The 14,019-nt window shown below is 40.0% G+C and overlaps 1 protein-coding gene across 9 annotated transcripts in view; it reads right to left on the reverse strand.

The window, feature by feature from the left end:
• Positions 1-14,019, reverse strand: part of sulf2b (sulfatase 2b) — a 276,394-nt gene that overhangs the window by 122,470 nt on the left and 139,905 nt on the right. For all 9 annotated transcript variants that reach the window (XM_046055572.1, XM_046055570.1, XM_046055569.1 and 6 more), the window contains one exon: positions 9,225-9,260. The gene's annotated coding sequence lies outside the window, so the exon portion shown is untranslated. The remainder of the gene's footprint in view (positions 1-9,224; positions 9,261-14,019) is intronic.

Genomic DNA, 14,019 nt, shown 5'->3' on the forward strand with positions numbered 1-14,019 from the left:
AGAGGAGGAACGAGAGGAGGGAGGAGAGGAGGAAGGAGAGGAGACAGCGTCAGAGCAGAGGATAGTTTTTGAAAGCTGAATGAGAAAATAATCAATAGTTCTGTGCAATCTTTGTAATAAAGTAACTGCTGAGAGAGACTTCATGCAGCTGTCATGATCAAGAGTAAAATCAATAAGAATCTGTTTATAAAAAAATCTTTACTGATTGTCCTAATTTTTAAAGCAAAAACCAGTGAGTTGTAAAACTTTTAGCTTAAAAGAATCAAATGTTGAAACTGTTGCAGTGATATTTGCTTTATCAGCTGTTAGTGTTCAGTGTCTCCTCACTCTCTCCATCCACAGCCTCTTTCCTTCCTCCATCACAGTATTACTCTCCCTCCATCTCTCTCTGAGCGAAGTCAGCTCCACTTAATTTATTACGAGCTGTAAACAAAACAGATTCAACACAAAGAGCTTCACCGAGTGACACAGGTCGATCAAAACAAGAGCGGACGAAAATACACCACATCCATCTCCTCCTCCTCCTCCTCCTCCTCCACCTCCTCCACTTCCATCTCTCGGTCTCTCTCCATCCCTCCGGGCGGTTCATCCATCCTGCCCACTCAGAGACAGAAATAGACTGATGGAGAGCAGGAGAGCTCTGCTGGGAGATGACCACTGGAGATATATATATATATATATATATATATATATATATATACATTCACACAGTGCTGAATGCTCCTATAGGCACACAGACCGTATGTGGACGTGGTTCACAGCTCAATGCAGGGTTGACTGATACGTTTACATTCACAGCCTCCAGTCCATCACGTTCGTCGAGCCTCTCACCCTGATGAAGGCAGGATTTACTGCTGACGTTATTGGCTGCGTTAGTTTTACCCGGGTGCCACCTAATCAGCTGAGTGCCGCAGAGCGTCGCGGTCTCTGACGTGTCAACGCATGTCCCACCTCGTCACATATGGACGCTTGGTCAAAACCCCTTGGCGTTGCTTTTTAACGCCCTTGCTACTCCTTTTGTGTCATTTTTGGACGGTCAGGTTAGCAATAGTAATATATCCAGAATTATCACAATAATGAGCCAAACAGTGGATCACTTAACAGATCTGAGGTAGAACACTCAAAACATTTATGAGAAAATCTTTGCCAACAAATATGCATGAGTAAAATCAAGTAAAAGCTTTTTTCAGTCCCTTTTTCCTCAACAAAATAAACGTCTTAATAAAAAAATTAAGTCCTAATTCGTGAATGATTCAAGTGAATAAAATCAAACATTTATTGAATATTTATTGAACATTTGTTATATTGTTATTGAAAAAATTATATTGCGATAATTATTGTTATTGTTTTATTGTCCAGCCCTAGACTTAATTAATAAATTCGACATTGCCATACCCCTAATTTTATTTAAATGGAGAGATGCAGACTGTCTTATCTTTATACACTGGATCAAAGATTTACTATTCTTCCTCAAACTAGAGAAAATAAGATTTCCATTACGGGGCTCCACAGACACTTTTAGTATAGACTCCCTTCCTTCAACACATTAAGACGAAACTACACTTACAGGTGCCCGCTGTTCCATAAATAAGAGGAAAGAAACTAAATTTCAGCTCACTTACCTTGTTAGAGTTATCTCTGTCCTGCTTTTTATTTTACTTCCCAAAAACTTTTGATTAGCCCATTTTTCATCTATTTTTTTATTTTGCTTTGTTGTTTTTTTCTTGATTCTCCTGTATACACACGTCACCTAATAATTAGAAATGAAACTAGTGGTGAACGTTGTGAAACAGTATGAACTTAATGTTGTCAAATGTTGCAATTTGGTGAGGTTATTTGGTTTCACTTTAGGAAAAGGTCACAGTTAGGGTTAAAAAAACTTACGCAGCTTATGTAACTTCACTGTTGACTTTTTGTTTCACACGGGAAACGAACACTGGTCTCTTGGGTGAAAGTCTGGTTTCAGGCCCAACATCCACCCAAACCACTTAAATTAAATATTCTACACCTTCCTTTAGTTCAAAAATGGCGCGACAGGGTCGCCAAGTCCCGACACGCTGAGTCGATTCAGGCCGGGCCGATTCTTGTTTAACTGCTGGGCTATATTCTCTACTGCATGCTTATGCTTCTCCGTAATGGACAGTCGGTATTAACATTTGTGGGCATGATTGTCAGTGGAACTGCTTGTTATGTTTGAGGCCAATAATAAGTTTACTTCTTAGAACATTTACCTTTAAGATGCACATTGACAATATCATTAGGAAAGTATATGGATGTCTTAATACTCTGTACAGATCAATCAATGGTTTTACAACTCAAGTCAGAAAAAATTATTTCTCAACTGGTAATACCAATCATTGATTATGCAGACATAATTTACACTAATACCTTTGAGTCCAATCTTAGACCTCTTAATGTTGTATTCAATTCCCTTTGCAGATTTATACTAAACTGTCCATTTAAAACTCATCATTGTCTTATGTATGACTCACTGGCTGCAACCTAAACCACTGGATTCTGTTTATCTTCAAATGTGTTTACTCCAACTGTCCTGCGTACCTTAAACAGCACTTAATACCTTATTGCTCGACATACTCACTTAGACCTCCAATGTCCAACATTTTTTACTGTACTACTACGTTTTCTGGAGCTGGTAGGAGAGCATTTCAATATAAGGGCCCTCAAGGCTGGAATAACCTTCCTCTTTTCTTGAGATCTATTTCCACATTTCACTTATTCAAATCGTCACTTTTTTCTTTTCTTAAAACTTCATGCTCTTGTTATTAAGAATACCAATGGTGTTACATATAAATGGTTTATGTAGAAAATATATATTAGTATGTATACGAACATGACTTTTATCTTGATTTTCTTTGGACATTCCTATGTGAGATGTGACGTTATCCTGCATGTTACATTTTGTCATAAGGCATATTGATAAATGATGTATTAGTTGTTTAATGCACTCAGCTGATTATTTGGCAATATACTTTAATATATGTGCTATGTTAATTGCAGGGGTAAGGGCAGGTGAGCGAGTTTTTGTTTTTTGTATATATGTCTGTGTTTGTATTGTGTTTTTGTATATGTGCTGTGTGGTTAATTTTTGTGTCTGTGCATGGATGCTGCAGAACCCCTTTGAAAATGAGATGATACATCTCAAGGGGTTATCCTGAAATTAATTAAATTGTGTGTATCAGAGACAGTGCAGTGATATTTGTGTCTGTCTCAGGTCGGGCTTGGGCTAAAAAAACGCAGACGTTGTCGGGCTAGTACACCAACGCCCCCCTTCTAAACTTATTCCCCTCTGTTTGTCATCATACCTCTTTGCTACTCCTCGATAACGAGTGCCATTGCATCAACATACAGAGCTCGAAGTGCCGCATGAAGCCAGGACACGATCACGTGTTGTGTGTTAAAGGAGACATGTGGAAAAGCATAATAGATGCTTTCCCACATTTTACGACATATCCACATTGTTACAATGATCATGTTAAACATGGCCAAACTTTCAAAAACTTTCATCATTTAGGGGGCTTAAAGAGACAGGAGCATCTACAGCTTGTTTCAGACAGAGGCTGAAATGAAGGCCTACATGAAGAATCAGAACAAGAAAAAAAATTTTTTTAACTTTGAATCATGCAAAGCTGCCATACAGGTGTTACAGAACTACAATATAGGACTGGAAAAGCAGTTTAATAGGTCTCCTTTTAAGCTGGATTGTCCGGCGTGTCTTTGTGAAACTTTACCATTTCTTTTAACGAAATAATCACAAATATGGCCAAATAAGTGTTTGCAGTTTGTAGCGTAACCAGGCCTGACATTTACGTGATTATAGGTAATAACAGAAGCCTGTTGTTTGGTAGGCCTATGTCTAATATCCTTGTTTATATTTGGACGTAGCCTATAATTAACATGATTTACTGCTGAGTTAAATATAAAATAAAGACATGATCTCTTTTGCAATTATCCTTATGATTCTATATTATTTAACTTGCTGTGTACCAACCAATCAAGTACTTTTTTACCTGTTAAAATACCTCTAAATAGCCAATACAACTCATGTTATGCAGTATTCTGCTCGCCAGGAAGTGATTGCAGCCTCTACTTATTGATTGAGAGGTAGATTCTGCCACAAAATGACTTGATTTCATACAGAAGAGTTCTATTTAAAAGATTATAAAACCGTCCCCCTTTTTTATTTTATGCATAACAACATTATATTTTTTAATCACATACTGACCACCAAACCAAAAATGTCCCTGGTTTTCATTTCAGATATCTGGTCACCTCAGCAAAAGAGGGATGGGCAGCTCTTTCACTGCTGCTGGGTGTTGTTTCTCAGAAATCTTGAGCCCAGTCAGCCAATCAACTTCCGGATCAGTGCTGGCGCTGCAGAGAACAATATTTGAATTTTGCAAATAATTCCCTCTGAGATTTGGATAGGACGCCAAAGGAATAACACATCTCTCTCTCAGCCACACACATGTTCGTACTTACATACTTGTAAGTACCATTATGTGCTTAATTCATCCCACCGCCCCCAACATGAACTTAAACCTTCCTCTAACCTTAAAACCAAGTCTGAACCATCAAACGGCACAGAAGGTAGGACCAGAAGAACAAGATCTCCCCACACTCAGGGTGTAATGATCAAAAAACTGGTCCTCACAAAGACACACCCCAATCTTCGTGGGGACCTGTCATTTACATAATGTATTTCCTTGCCCTCTAACACATCACAACTACATGCCTAACTGTAACCCTAACCTCACTCTAACCTGAACCCTAAAACCAAGTCTTTACACTTGTGGGGTTGAGCATTCTGGTCCCCACAAAGCTGTTGGACCCCACACGTATAGTGGATTCCCAGTTTTTGGACTCCACAAATATATTAAAACAAGCGCTCACGCACACATTACAGGATTACTGGTTCAGTCCCAGTGGTGACTGCAGTCAGGAAACTCACAGTTTTGTCAATATGGCAGGTATCATGTACAGCTAGATACATGGCTTTGCTGTGTGTGATGAAGTAGCTGCAACACGGATATAGAAATAATCCCTGATGTACATCTGACCCGTTTCTCCTGAAAGGACGTTTCAGCCTCACAGCAAACTCTCCTGCAGCATTCAAACTAAACTTATCTTCTTAAAGCAAGTGAGTTAAGCGTGGATATTAAAATGAACAGACGCTTAATTTCATCACCGGAAAAACCGATGAAACTAAAGCTTGGGACGAAACTGAAGACGAGCTGAAACCTACAGAGACTAACCAGCATGAAGATTATTTTCAAAATGTGCACAGGTGCAACGACTGAACCAACGAGTAAATGAACCAACCACTGCTCAGGAACCGCTGGAGCTGTGGCAGAAATCCCTTTGTGGTAAATGCGGCGAAACGGAGCAGAGCGACTGGAAGCGACCGGGTCTGAAGACTTCACATCAGAAACACATCACACACTATTTTATCTGCCGACCTAGACTGAAGAACTGAGCCAGACTGGAACAGACCTGGTCCAAGTTGGTCCGATAAGTCCTAACGCCCAAATCTGGTTCCTCATTCATCATCACCACACCTTTACTCTCTAAATACAAAACAAAACTCAAGGACAGGAGCACAAAAGTTGCTTCTTTACCTTGAAAACGATAACTTTAATTAAAAGGTATATTTAGATGGACTCACATGATTTTGAGGCTGATACTGTTATACAAATATTCAAGAGTAGGAAAGAAAATCAGAGAACAAATATTATCTATAAGGATTCCTGAAATTGGTGGTGAAAGTAGTTTTCCAAAGGAATGTCTTTATTAGTTATTCAGACTAAGATACATAAACCTGCACTGACCTTTGTTCTTCCTTATCGGCCGACGTTTAAACACAATACATCTGCTACGAGATGGTACTGATCGATAAATTGGCTTGTATGAAGATCAATCGTTCAGATCTGACTCAGTACAAATTTTAAAAAAAGGAGAAATGTCAACACGTTCAGGGACGAGTGTTTGAGGTCAACGATCTGACATCTACACGCTGGGTGACTTCATCAGCCGCCCGGGAATCAATCGAACAGGCAGTAAACCAATTAATCAGACCTTCAGTCGATCATTCCTCTGTTTGAAATTGAAGATTACTAAAAAAGACGTCGGTGACAGTGGCAATGTGACCAGTTTTCGGTAGAGCCCGAAGGATACCGATTTTGATATTTGTGGATTTTAAAATCCGATAGCCGATATATCGGCAGATATTCTTTTAACCCCTTATTTTAATAAACGCATAAATTAACAAAAATTATCCCACATTTGTTGAGACCTCACCAAGATGCCACGACATAATGCAGCTTCAAAATAAACTTTAGTACTTTGAACAAAAGTACAACAAAATATATTAAAGTTTTGATAAATAAGATGTATAAAACTACAGAAAGCATTTTTAAAATATCTGATTTATTATAAATTATAGAGTATATATATATATTGTCATGCAGTAGTCATTACCATACATATAATCTGCCACGATGACTTCTACTTTCTACATCTGCACTGTTAATTCTATCCAATGTTGCAGAAACGATTTCCTAACACACTTCTGGCTCGATGATACAGTGTCGCAGAGGATACGCCGCCCTTGAATTAATTTAATACTACATGACTGTCTACAACGAGGACCTGCAACTGTGTGTTAGTTACTTGTTCAGCTCACGTTTAATCATTGCTGACACGCCGACTGTAACTAGACACTACAGTTTAATCGTTAACGTCAGCCTCCTCCACTGATAAACACGGCATTAGCTTTGTGGCTAATTTAGCAACAGGCAGCGTTATCTGCTGTTGGCGATTTAGACTCCGTGTCTCTTTTTTAATAGTCATATATCGGCTGTTATAAAAGTAGCTTATGTTGGCCGATAATGTCTGCAAAACGATAAATCGGTCGGGCTCTAGTTTTTCGGTCTCATCCACCTCTCTCTGCAAACACTCGGTGATCAGAAACACATGTGGGAAAACACACACACACACAGAGGAATGTGGAGGAGTGGCGGTCATCTGGAGTCCAACCAGGTTCATCTGCAGGGAAACAAGCTGTTTTCTGTCGACGCCGCAGACTTCAGCCTGAAACAAGCTGTCACTGTTTGACCTGCACTCGTCAGTGTTATCAACTCAGATACAACTCGCCGAGTTATTCAACAGTAACTCGGCTGTAACGGCCACCGTACATCGAGACCTAAACCTGATGTTGAAGGGGACGTTTTCAGAGGCAGTTTTACTCAACGCAAAACTGAGAAGAAAAAGAACTCTCCGTGTTCGTTCCTGGTTCCAGCAGCAGGTCTTTAAGACGTTCTGCCGCTCTGATCTGTGCCAGTTTGTCCGTCTGCTCGCAGAATCAGGCCGATTCCAATTCATCTTGGGGAAAAGTTCAGCCGCGGTCCTTGGAGCAAATGGTTGGATTTAGCTGCAGATCCTGATCCAACAGCGCCGACACGTGGCCCCTTTATCAGGATGCTTCCCCCTGTCATTAAAATGCGTCTCCGGTGACCACATTAGGGCTGAACGACTAATTGTTTTCAAATCTAAATTGCGAAAGAACGTAATTAGCTAATGTAGGTTAATTAGCACATCTGACTCGTTTTTAAACAGTCATGCAGTTACAAATTCATTACGTTGTCGTCCTTGTGTGACAGATCTGCTCGCCAATCACAAGCGCCTTGCGCCTCATGTCACGGTCCTGCTCAACAGTTTCATTTGCACTCGGTACCTTTTAGCGTCGTTTTTGGACATGTAGGGTTCCGTGATCAAGTTAGCAAGAATAAGAAAAACGCCTGGTTAGACTTTCAAAATAAAATTGTGGTTAACTTAGTGAAATATTGCAATTTTGTTAGGTTTAGGAAAGAAAACTACTTAGTTTAGGAGAAGATCCTGCTTTGAGCTGAAATTCTTTCTTCTTCCATTATTTGGGATTTACGCTTCACACCCGCCTGTCATTCTTTGGGATTACTGAAGGACTATTTATGTTTGCTTTTTTGGATTATTTTGTTTTGTTTGGACAGGAACTCCGTAAGTTTGAACCCTTTCTGTTTTTCTTTAATAAATGAAGTAAACTTATCCTGCTGAGTTAAAACATCTGTCATTAAAACCCGTCCACTGCCTGAGCGCACGGCACTTTTTCTGACTGAAAGTATAAGATCAACCAATCCTGAAAGATGTGATGTGACATTTCGTTAGCAGACGGCACCTCAGCAACGTCATTCATAACACTGGTCTGTGTAAAGAAAATCAGTGCAGCGATTTGATCATTTATCTTGTGAGTTGGATTATGGACTGATGAAAAGCACGAGAGGGGAGGAGGGCGTTGTTCCCCGTCCTTGAATGCACCACCTTCACTTGTGCGACTGCGCTGTATGTCGACGTGTCGAAGTGACTGTAGAAATGTGTCGGGCTGCTTGTGTGTCGTCATTTATGGGTCCAACCTGCATCATTAATCAGGAATGTGAGGCTCCTGTTACTGGGTCACAACATGGGAACGGACTCAGGAGTGTGTATCAATCAGTGTGCGTCTGTAACACACACACACACACACACTAATCTAACCACACCTCTTTTTCTGACTCACAACCGTGTTATCTTGAGATGGCACGTTTTCCTCACGATTAACAAAGCATTACTTTATTATTTTAGGATATAAACTCGTTTCGTGGAGCGGTTATTTATCTCTCATTATCCCAAGATAACAAAAACATCAGATGGTGGCTTAAAATCATTTTAGTCACAAGATAACTGGTTTACAATAAGTTAAATAATTACAAGCACTTTTTAAAATCTTGATTGCAGAGAAAGTTGTAATTGTAGACATTGTAAATGTCTAAGTTCTGTCCTTTTTCCTGTTTTATTTTGAAGTTTGTTCACCCTCCGCTGCTTGTGTGTGTTTCTGTGTATTCTTTTCTGTTCTGTTTGTTCTCGTCCGGCTGGTTCGTAACACCTGTGATTTTGGATTTACGTTTCATTCCTGCCCGTCTGTTTTTGGATCAGTGTTTCTTTTGTTTCGGTGGATTTTTTTTCCTTAACCCCTTCCATCACTTTGCTTTTGGGAAGATCTGGTTTTGTGTGCACTGGTTGGATTTAATCACTGTAAGTTTTTTCACCATGTCTTAATTTAATAAATCAGTAAAACTTATCCCGTGACTGTTTCTGGGTCCTAAAACCAGTCAAATCTGTGTGAGAAGGAGGTTTACCTGCAGTGTGTGTCGGGTCTCCTGCTGTGTTCAGTCCTGCAGAGACAAACAGAGACAGAAGAGACCGTTAACAGAGGACCAAAATGTCTTGCTTTTAGGTCCTCATTACCTTCATGTTCACTTTACAAGCGGCTTTTTACTGTTACCCACATATCTGAGATCAGGAACAAAACATCTCTCATCCAACGTCCGCTCAGATGACGTCAGAATGTCTCAAACTAAAGATGTCTTCGTTAGCAGCAGTGGAAGAAGTGTTCAGATTCTTTACTTAAATACCACTCTGTTAAAATACTCCACTGCAAGTGAAAGTGCTGCATTTAAACCTTTCTGTATTCATAGTGCAGTAAAACTAGGGCTGGACGATACGGCCAAAAGATAAAAAGTTTCATATCTTTCGATATCGATAATTATCACGATAAGTATCAAACTGTTTAAACTATTTCTTTCGAGTTTAAAAGGCTGAGTTTTGCTCCTGAGTGAGTTAGTTGAAGAAACCTGATTGTTAATTGTGGTTTAAATTCTTCTTTAAGGGCAACACTTGAGGCCAAACAGTGGATCACTTCACAAATCTGAGGCAGAACATTCAAAACAATTATGATAAAATCTTTGTCAACAAATATGCACGAGTAAACAAAAAAAAACACAAGTAAAAGCTTTTTTCAGTCCTTTTTCCTCAACAAAACAAACATCTTAATGAAAAATAAGTGTATAAAATCCAACATTTATTGAATATTTATTGAACATTTGTTATATTGCTGTTGAAAAAATATATATCGCGATAATTATTGTTATTGTTTTATTGTCCAGCCATAAGTAAAACTCATCCCGCCAGTGTTCTTGTGAGAAACCTGGACGACAGAACAAAATTAAACTTGCCTGCTGTTAGTTTCTGAGTCTGAACTTGACCAAAGATCCTTATGTGAGGGAAGAAGCTCCGCTCTGTAACACCGCTGTTCAATCTGAGGGTTTCTGTAGTTCCAACAGAGTGAGACGTCTTCTCTCTCTCACTGATCGCTCATCAATATCAGGGTCACGTTATCAGATCCATAATTGAAGCTGATCAACTTAATACTTTTGAACCTTCAGTATTTGGATCAGGAAGCCCATGAAAAATAAGGCGTGCCACAAGTTGTGCAACTGTTATTTCAACGTGTCAGATACATATTTAAACAACCTACGAGTCAAGTCAGTTTATTTATAAAGCACATTTAAAAACGACCAATGTTGAACAAAGTGCTGTACAAAGTTATGCAATAAAAAACAGACTAATCAAATGAAAACAACAAATAGGAAAACAAGTAAAAGTTAAAGTGTCCCTGAACAGACTCGAAAGGCAACAATTATTTTTAAGCCTTGACTTAAAAGTCTCGGTGGTGGAGGATGACCTGATATTAAAGGGAAGTTAATTCCACGGTCTCGGGGCCGCAACCGATCACCCTTTGTTTTCATCTGTCGAACGGCTAAAAGGAACTGGTTTGATGATCTAAAGGGCCTGGAAGAGAGATGAACACTAGGAGGTTTGAAATATACGATGGAGCCGGTCCATGAAGTGCTCTTCCGTCTACCAGTCAACAACCTAACAGCCGCATTGTGAACAAGCTGCAAGTGTGATGATAATGAGTCACATATTCCAGAGTACAAAGAATTAATAAGCGCGAGCAAAACAATCTCGAAATCCTTAACAAAGAGAAATTATTTTAGTTTTGCAAACGTCCTCGGGTGGAAAAAAGCTGCCCTTGACAACAGAATGAATATGCAAGTACTGTATCTCACATTTTTGTAAATCTTTTCATGTGACAACACTAAAGAAATGACACTTTGCTACACTGTAAAGTAGTGAGTGTGCAGCTTGTATAACAGTGTACATTTGCTGTCCCCTCAAAATAACACATCACACAGCCATTAATGTCTAAACCACAGTGAGGACACGCCTACTGCATCTGATGGGACTCCGTATGGTGAATATTACAGGGCTCGGATCAGGACAGGGGCTAAAAAAGCTCAACTGGGACATCCGAAGAACTAAACTGCATCATTATCATCCAAAAAAGTGACTTCATCTACAACCTCAGCCTCTGCTCGTGAAGGTGAGGAGAGGAAACTGAGTTTAGACGACTACAGGCCAGAATATAATGAAACAACGACACAGCGGCTGCAGGTACCGCAGACCATTTCCAGTTTTAACTTGTTGCAGACGACCTCGGCGACCCCGCGCTTTAAAAAACACGACGGCGCGCTGCAGGGTAATAACCAAATACAGTACAGCACACACACACAGCCACAGTCAGCGATTCTTCTCACGTCTACCCTGAAATCCCTCGAGTGAAGAGAGAGCGAGGAGACGATGAAGAGGAGGAGGAGCAGGAGGAGGTGGTGGTGGTGGTGACTGAAAGAACATTTACCAATCTGTAATCAAAAGAACTCCATGTTGGACTGTCGCCTCCCCCCTCCTCTTATTCTCCCCTCCTCTCTTTCTCTCTTCAATTTCCTTCCCTCTGTTGCAAAGCATGACTGGCATACTGATGGCGGGATTACACACACACACACACACACACACACACACACAATCTAGTGAGAGAAGTAATGACTTTCTGCCTTCTCTCTCAATTCGCTGCAAGCTGCCAATTCCCACTGGGTCGCTGTGTGTGTGTGTTTGTGTGTGTGTGAGAATGTGAAAGAAACAGAAAGAGCAAGAGACACGAGGGAGGTGATACAACATCTCCAATTAGCTGGGCTGGTGGTCTGGTGGGTTCATTGTGTGTATGTGTGTGTGTGTGTGTGTGTTGGCGGGGACAGGATAATAAGACCACACAGGTCTTCAGGCAGGTCGAGGACCTGAACCTGATCTCTCTGGAAATGTCTGTTTGTCTGCGTGAAGCTGCAGAAGACGACAAACGTCAATCACAAAGTCTGATTTGTTTGTTGTCTCGCCCGAGAAGCTTCAGCAGGAACCTCAAAGCTCTTGTTAAATTTCAGACCTTAAAGTAAAGCCACGTGGCTACACCTGAAATATTACATGAATATTATCCACCTGCAGTGGGACGTTAGCCAGTGTGTTTTATTCTGTGATGCAGACACTAAAAGCTAGAGCTAAAAGATCTGAGAGGATGCAGGACGGACGGCGAGCTAACCTTCTTTCTGTTGGACTTCTCAGTAATATCTTATTAGCTGGCTTGCTGTGTCTCGTGTCCTGCGTTAGCAAAGTAAAGTTAGCAAATGGCAGCGGAGAAGAGACAAAAGAGGATGCAGACGGAGGAAGCTAAGAAGAGAAAGAGAGAGAGACCGAGTGCGACGCTGCCGGATGTTGGCGAGAGCTTCGTGAAATAAAAGTCTGCAGGACAGACGGCGAGCTGGCCTTCTTTCTGTTGGACTAGTCAGTGATGTCGCTTGATGTTTGGCTGTTAGCAAAGTTGTTGACATTCTAATTTTTGATAACGTAATCATAACAGATGCAAGTGTACAGCTGTCCTTATTTAACACAGCGCTGCTGAATTAGTCGGGGCGCCAAATCACACAAACAAAAACTCATCTTACATAATGTTAGTTTATTTCAACAAAACACTGCAGACTATAAAAGAAGAAACAAAGAAGTCAGCGTAAAGGGTTAAAAAAATGGCGTATGCATATATATTAGGCAACAAGAGATGTTAAACAGTCACTGAGTTAGTACAGTTCATTATGGTACCGGTTATTACTAACAAACAAAATGTGTTTAAAAATAGACACCCATGTAATTCTTTTATGATATTGTCTTAAATGGTTAAAAAAAATGCCAATTTTATTGTATTCTTCTAGTTACCATGACAGAGCAATACTTAAACAGGTCACTAGGTGGCGCCTAGCGCTTGGGAGGAAGCTAAAGTTTTCTGCCTGTTTCTACATACAAGTGGGTTGATGTTACGCAAAATTGCGTGCATGTATACTGTAAGTATAAGGGATCAGAGTGTTGTGAATCCTTTGCCGTAATGTGTTTAAACACTGATGTTTAGCTATACGCGGCCATGCTAGGCTAGCGGGCATGTTGCTAAATGTTGTTATTCGGTGTGTGTGACACCTTCTGTTAAACGCATTTGTTATTGACTTTAAAAGTGATGGAAATACAGTAATTTGTGAATGTGGGACAGAAGAGTGGCAGTGATATGAGCGGTGTATTGGTGTTTGATGTGCAATGTGATGAAAGTGATGAACTTTGGGAAATGTTAGTTAAGTACAATAACCAAATGAGAACAAGTTGTTTTGTTGTTGGAGGAAAAGTATGGACATCAATATTGTTTGTTTTGCTGTGCTTCTGTTCTAATGTATTCACATATGTTATTATTACTGTGATATTTTCTGAAGATGTGGCGATACCGCACATCCTTACGACAAGCATTTTGTTCATTACCTCAGGGAGTCAAATGTTAATTTCTTCCTTTGTTGAAGAGGCAGAATAAATCCTGCAGTCGAGCTGAACGCAAGCTAAAGTTTTCTGCCTCTTTGTTTCTACATACAGAGACAGGATCCCCACCAGGCCAGGGGGGCAACATCAGCAATGAATTATTAGTCACGACTAACTGCTGGTGGTGATTATAATAATCAGACTTACTTTACATACAGTCACAAACACGTGTGTCACATTTAACAACGTTCACACTAATTTAAATCACTGTAACTGTGGGATGTTGTTGTAATTATTATGACTAGACCTTGACATCCTCGGTTGATTTATTCTGTTTTATGCATGTATTATAATAAAGTCTTTGTGTCACCCTGTTTGTCTGTCTGTCCTTCATTTATTTATTTTTATCGATAAATA

The sequence above is a fragment of the Micropterus dolomieu genome, linkage group LG08 (assembly GCF_021292245.1).
Source record: "Micropterus dolomieu isolate WLL.071019.BEF.003 ecotype Adirondacks linkage group LG08, ASM2129224v1, whole genome shotgun sequence".
NCBI classification, from domain to species: domain Eukaryota; kingdom Metazoa; phylum Chordata; class Actinopteri; order Centrarchiformes; family Centrarchidae; genus Micropterus; species Micropterus dolomieu.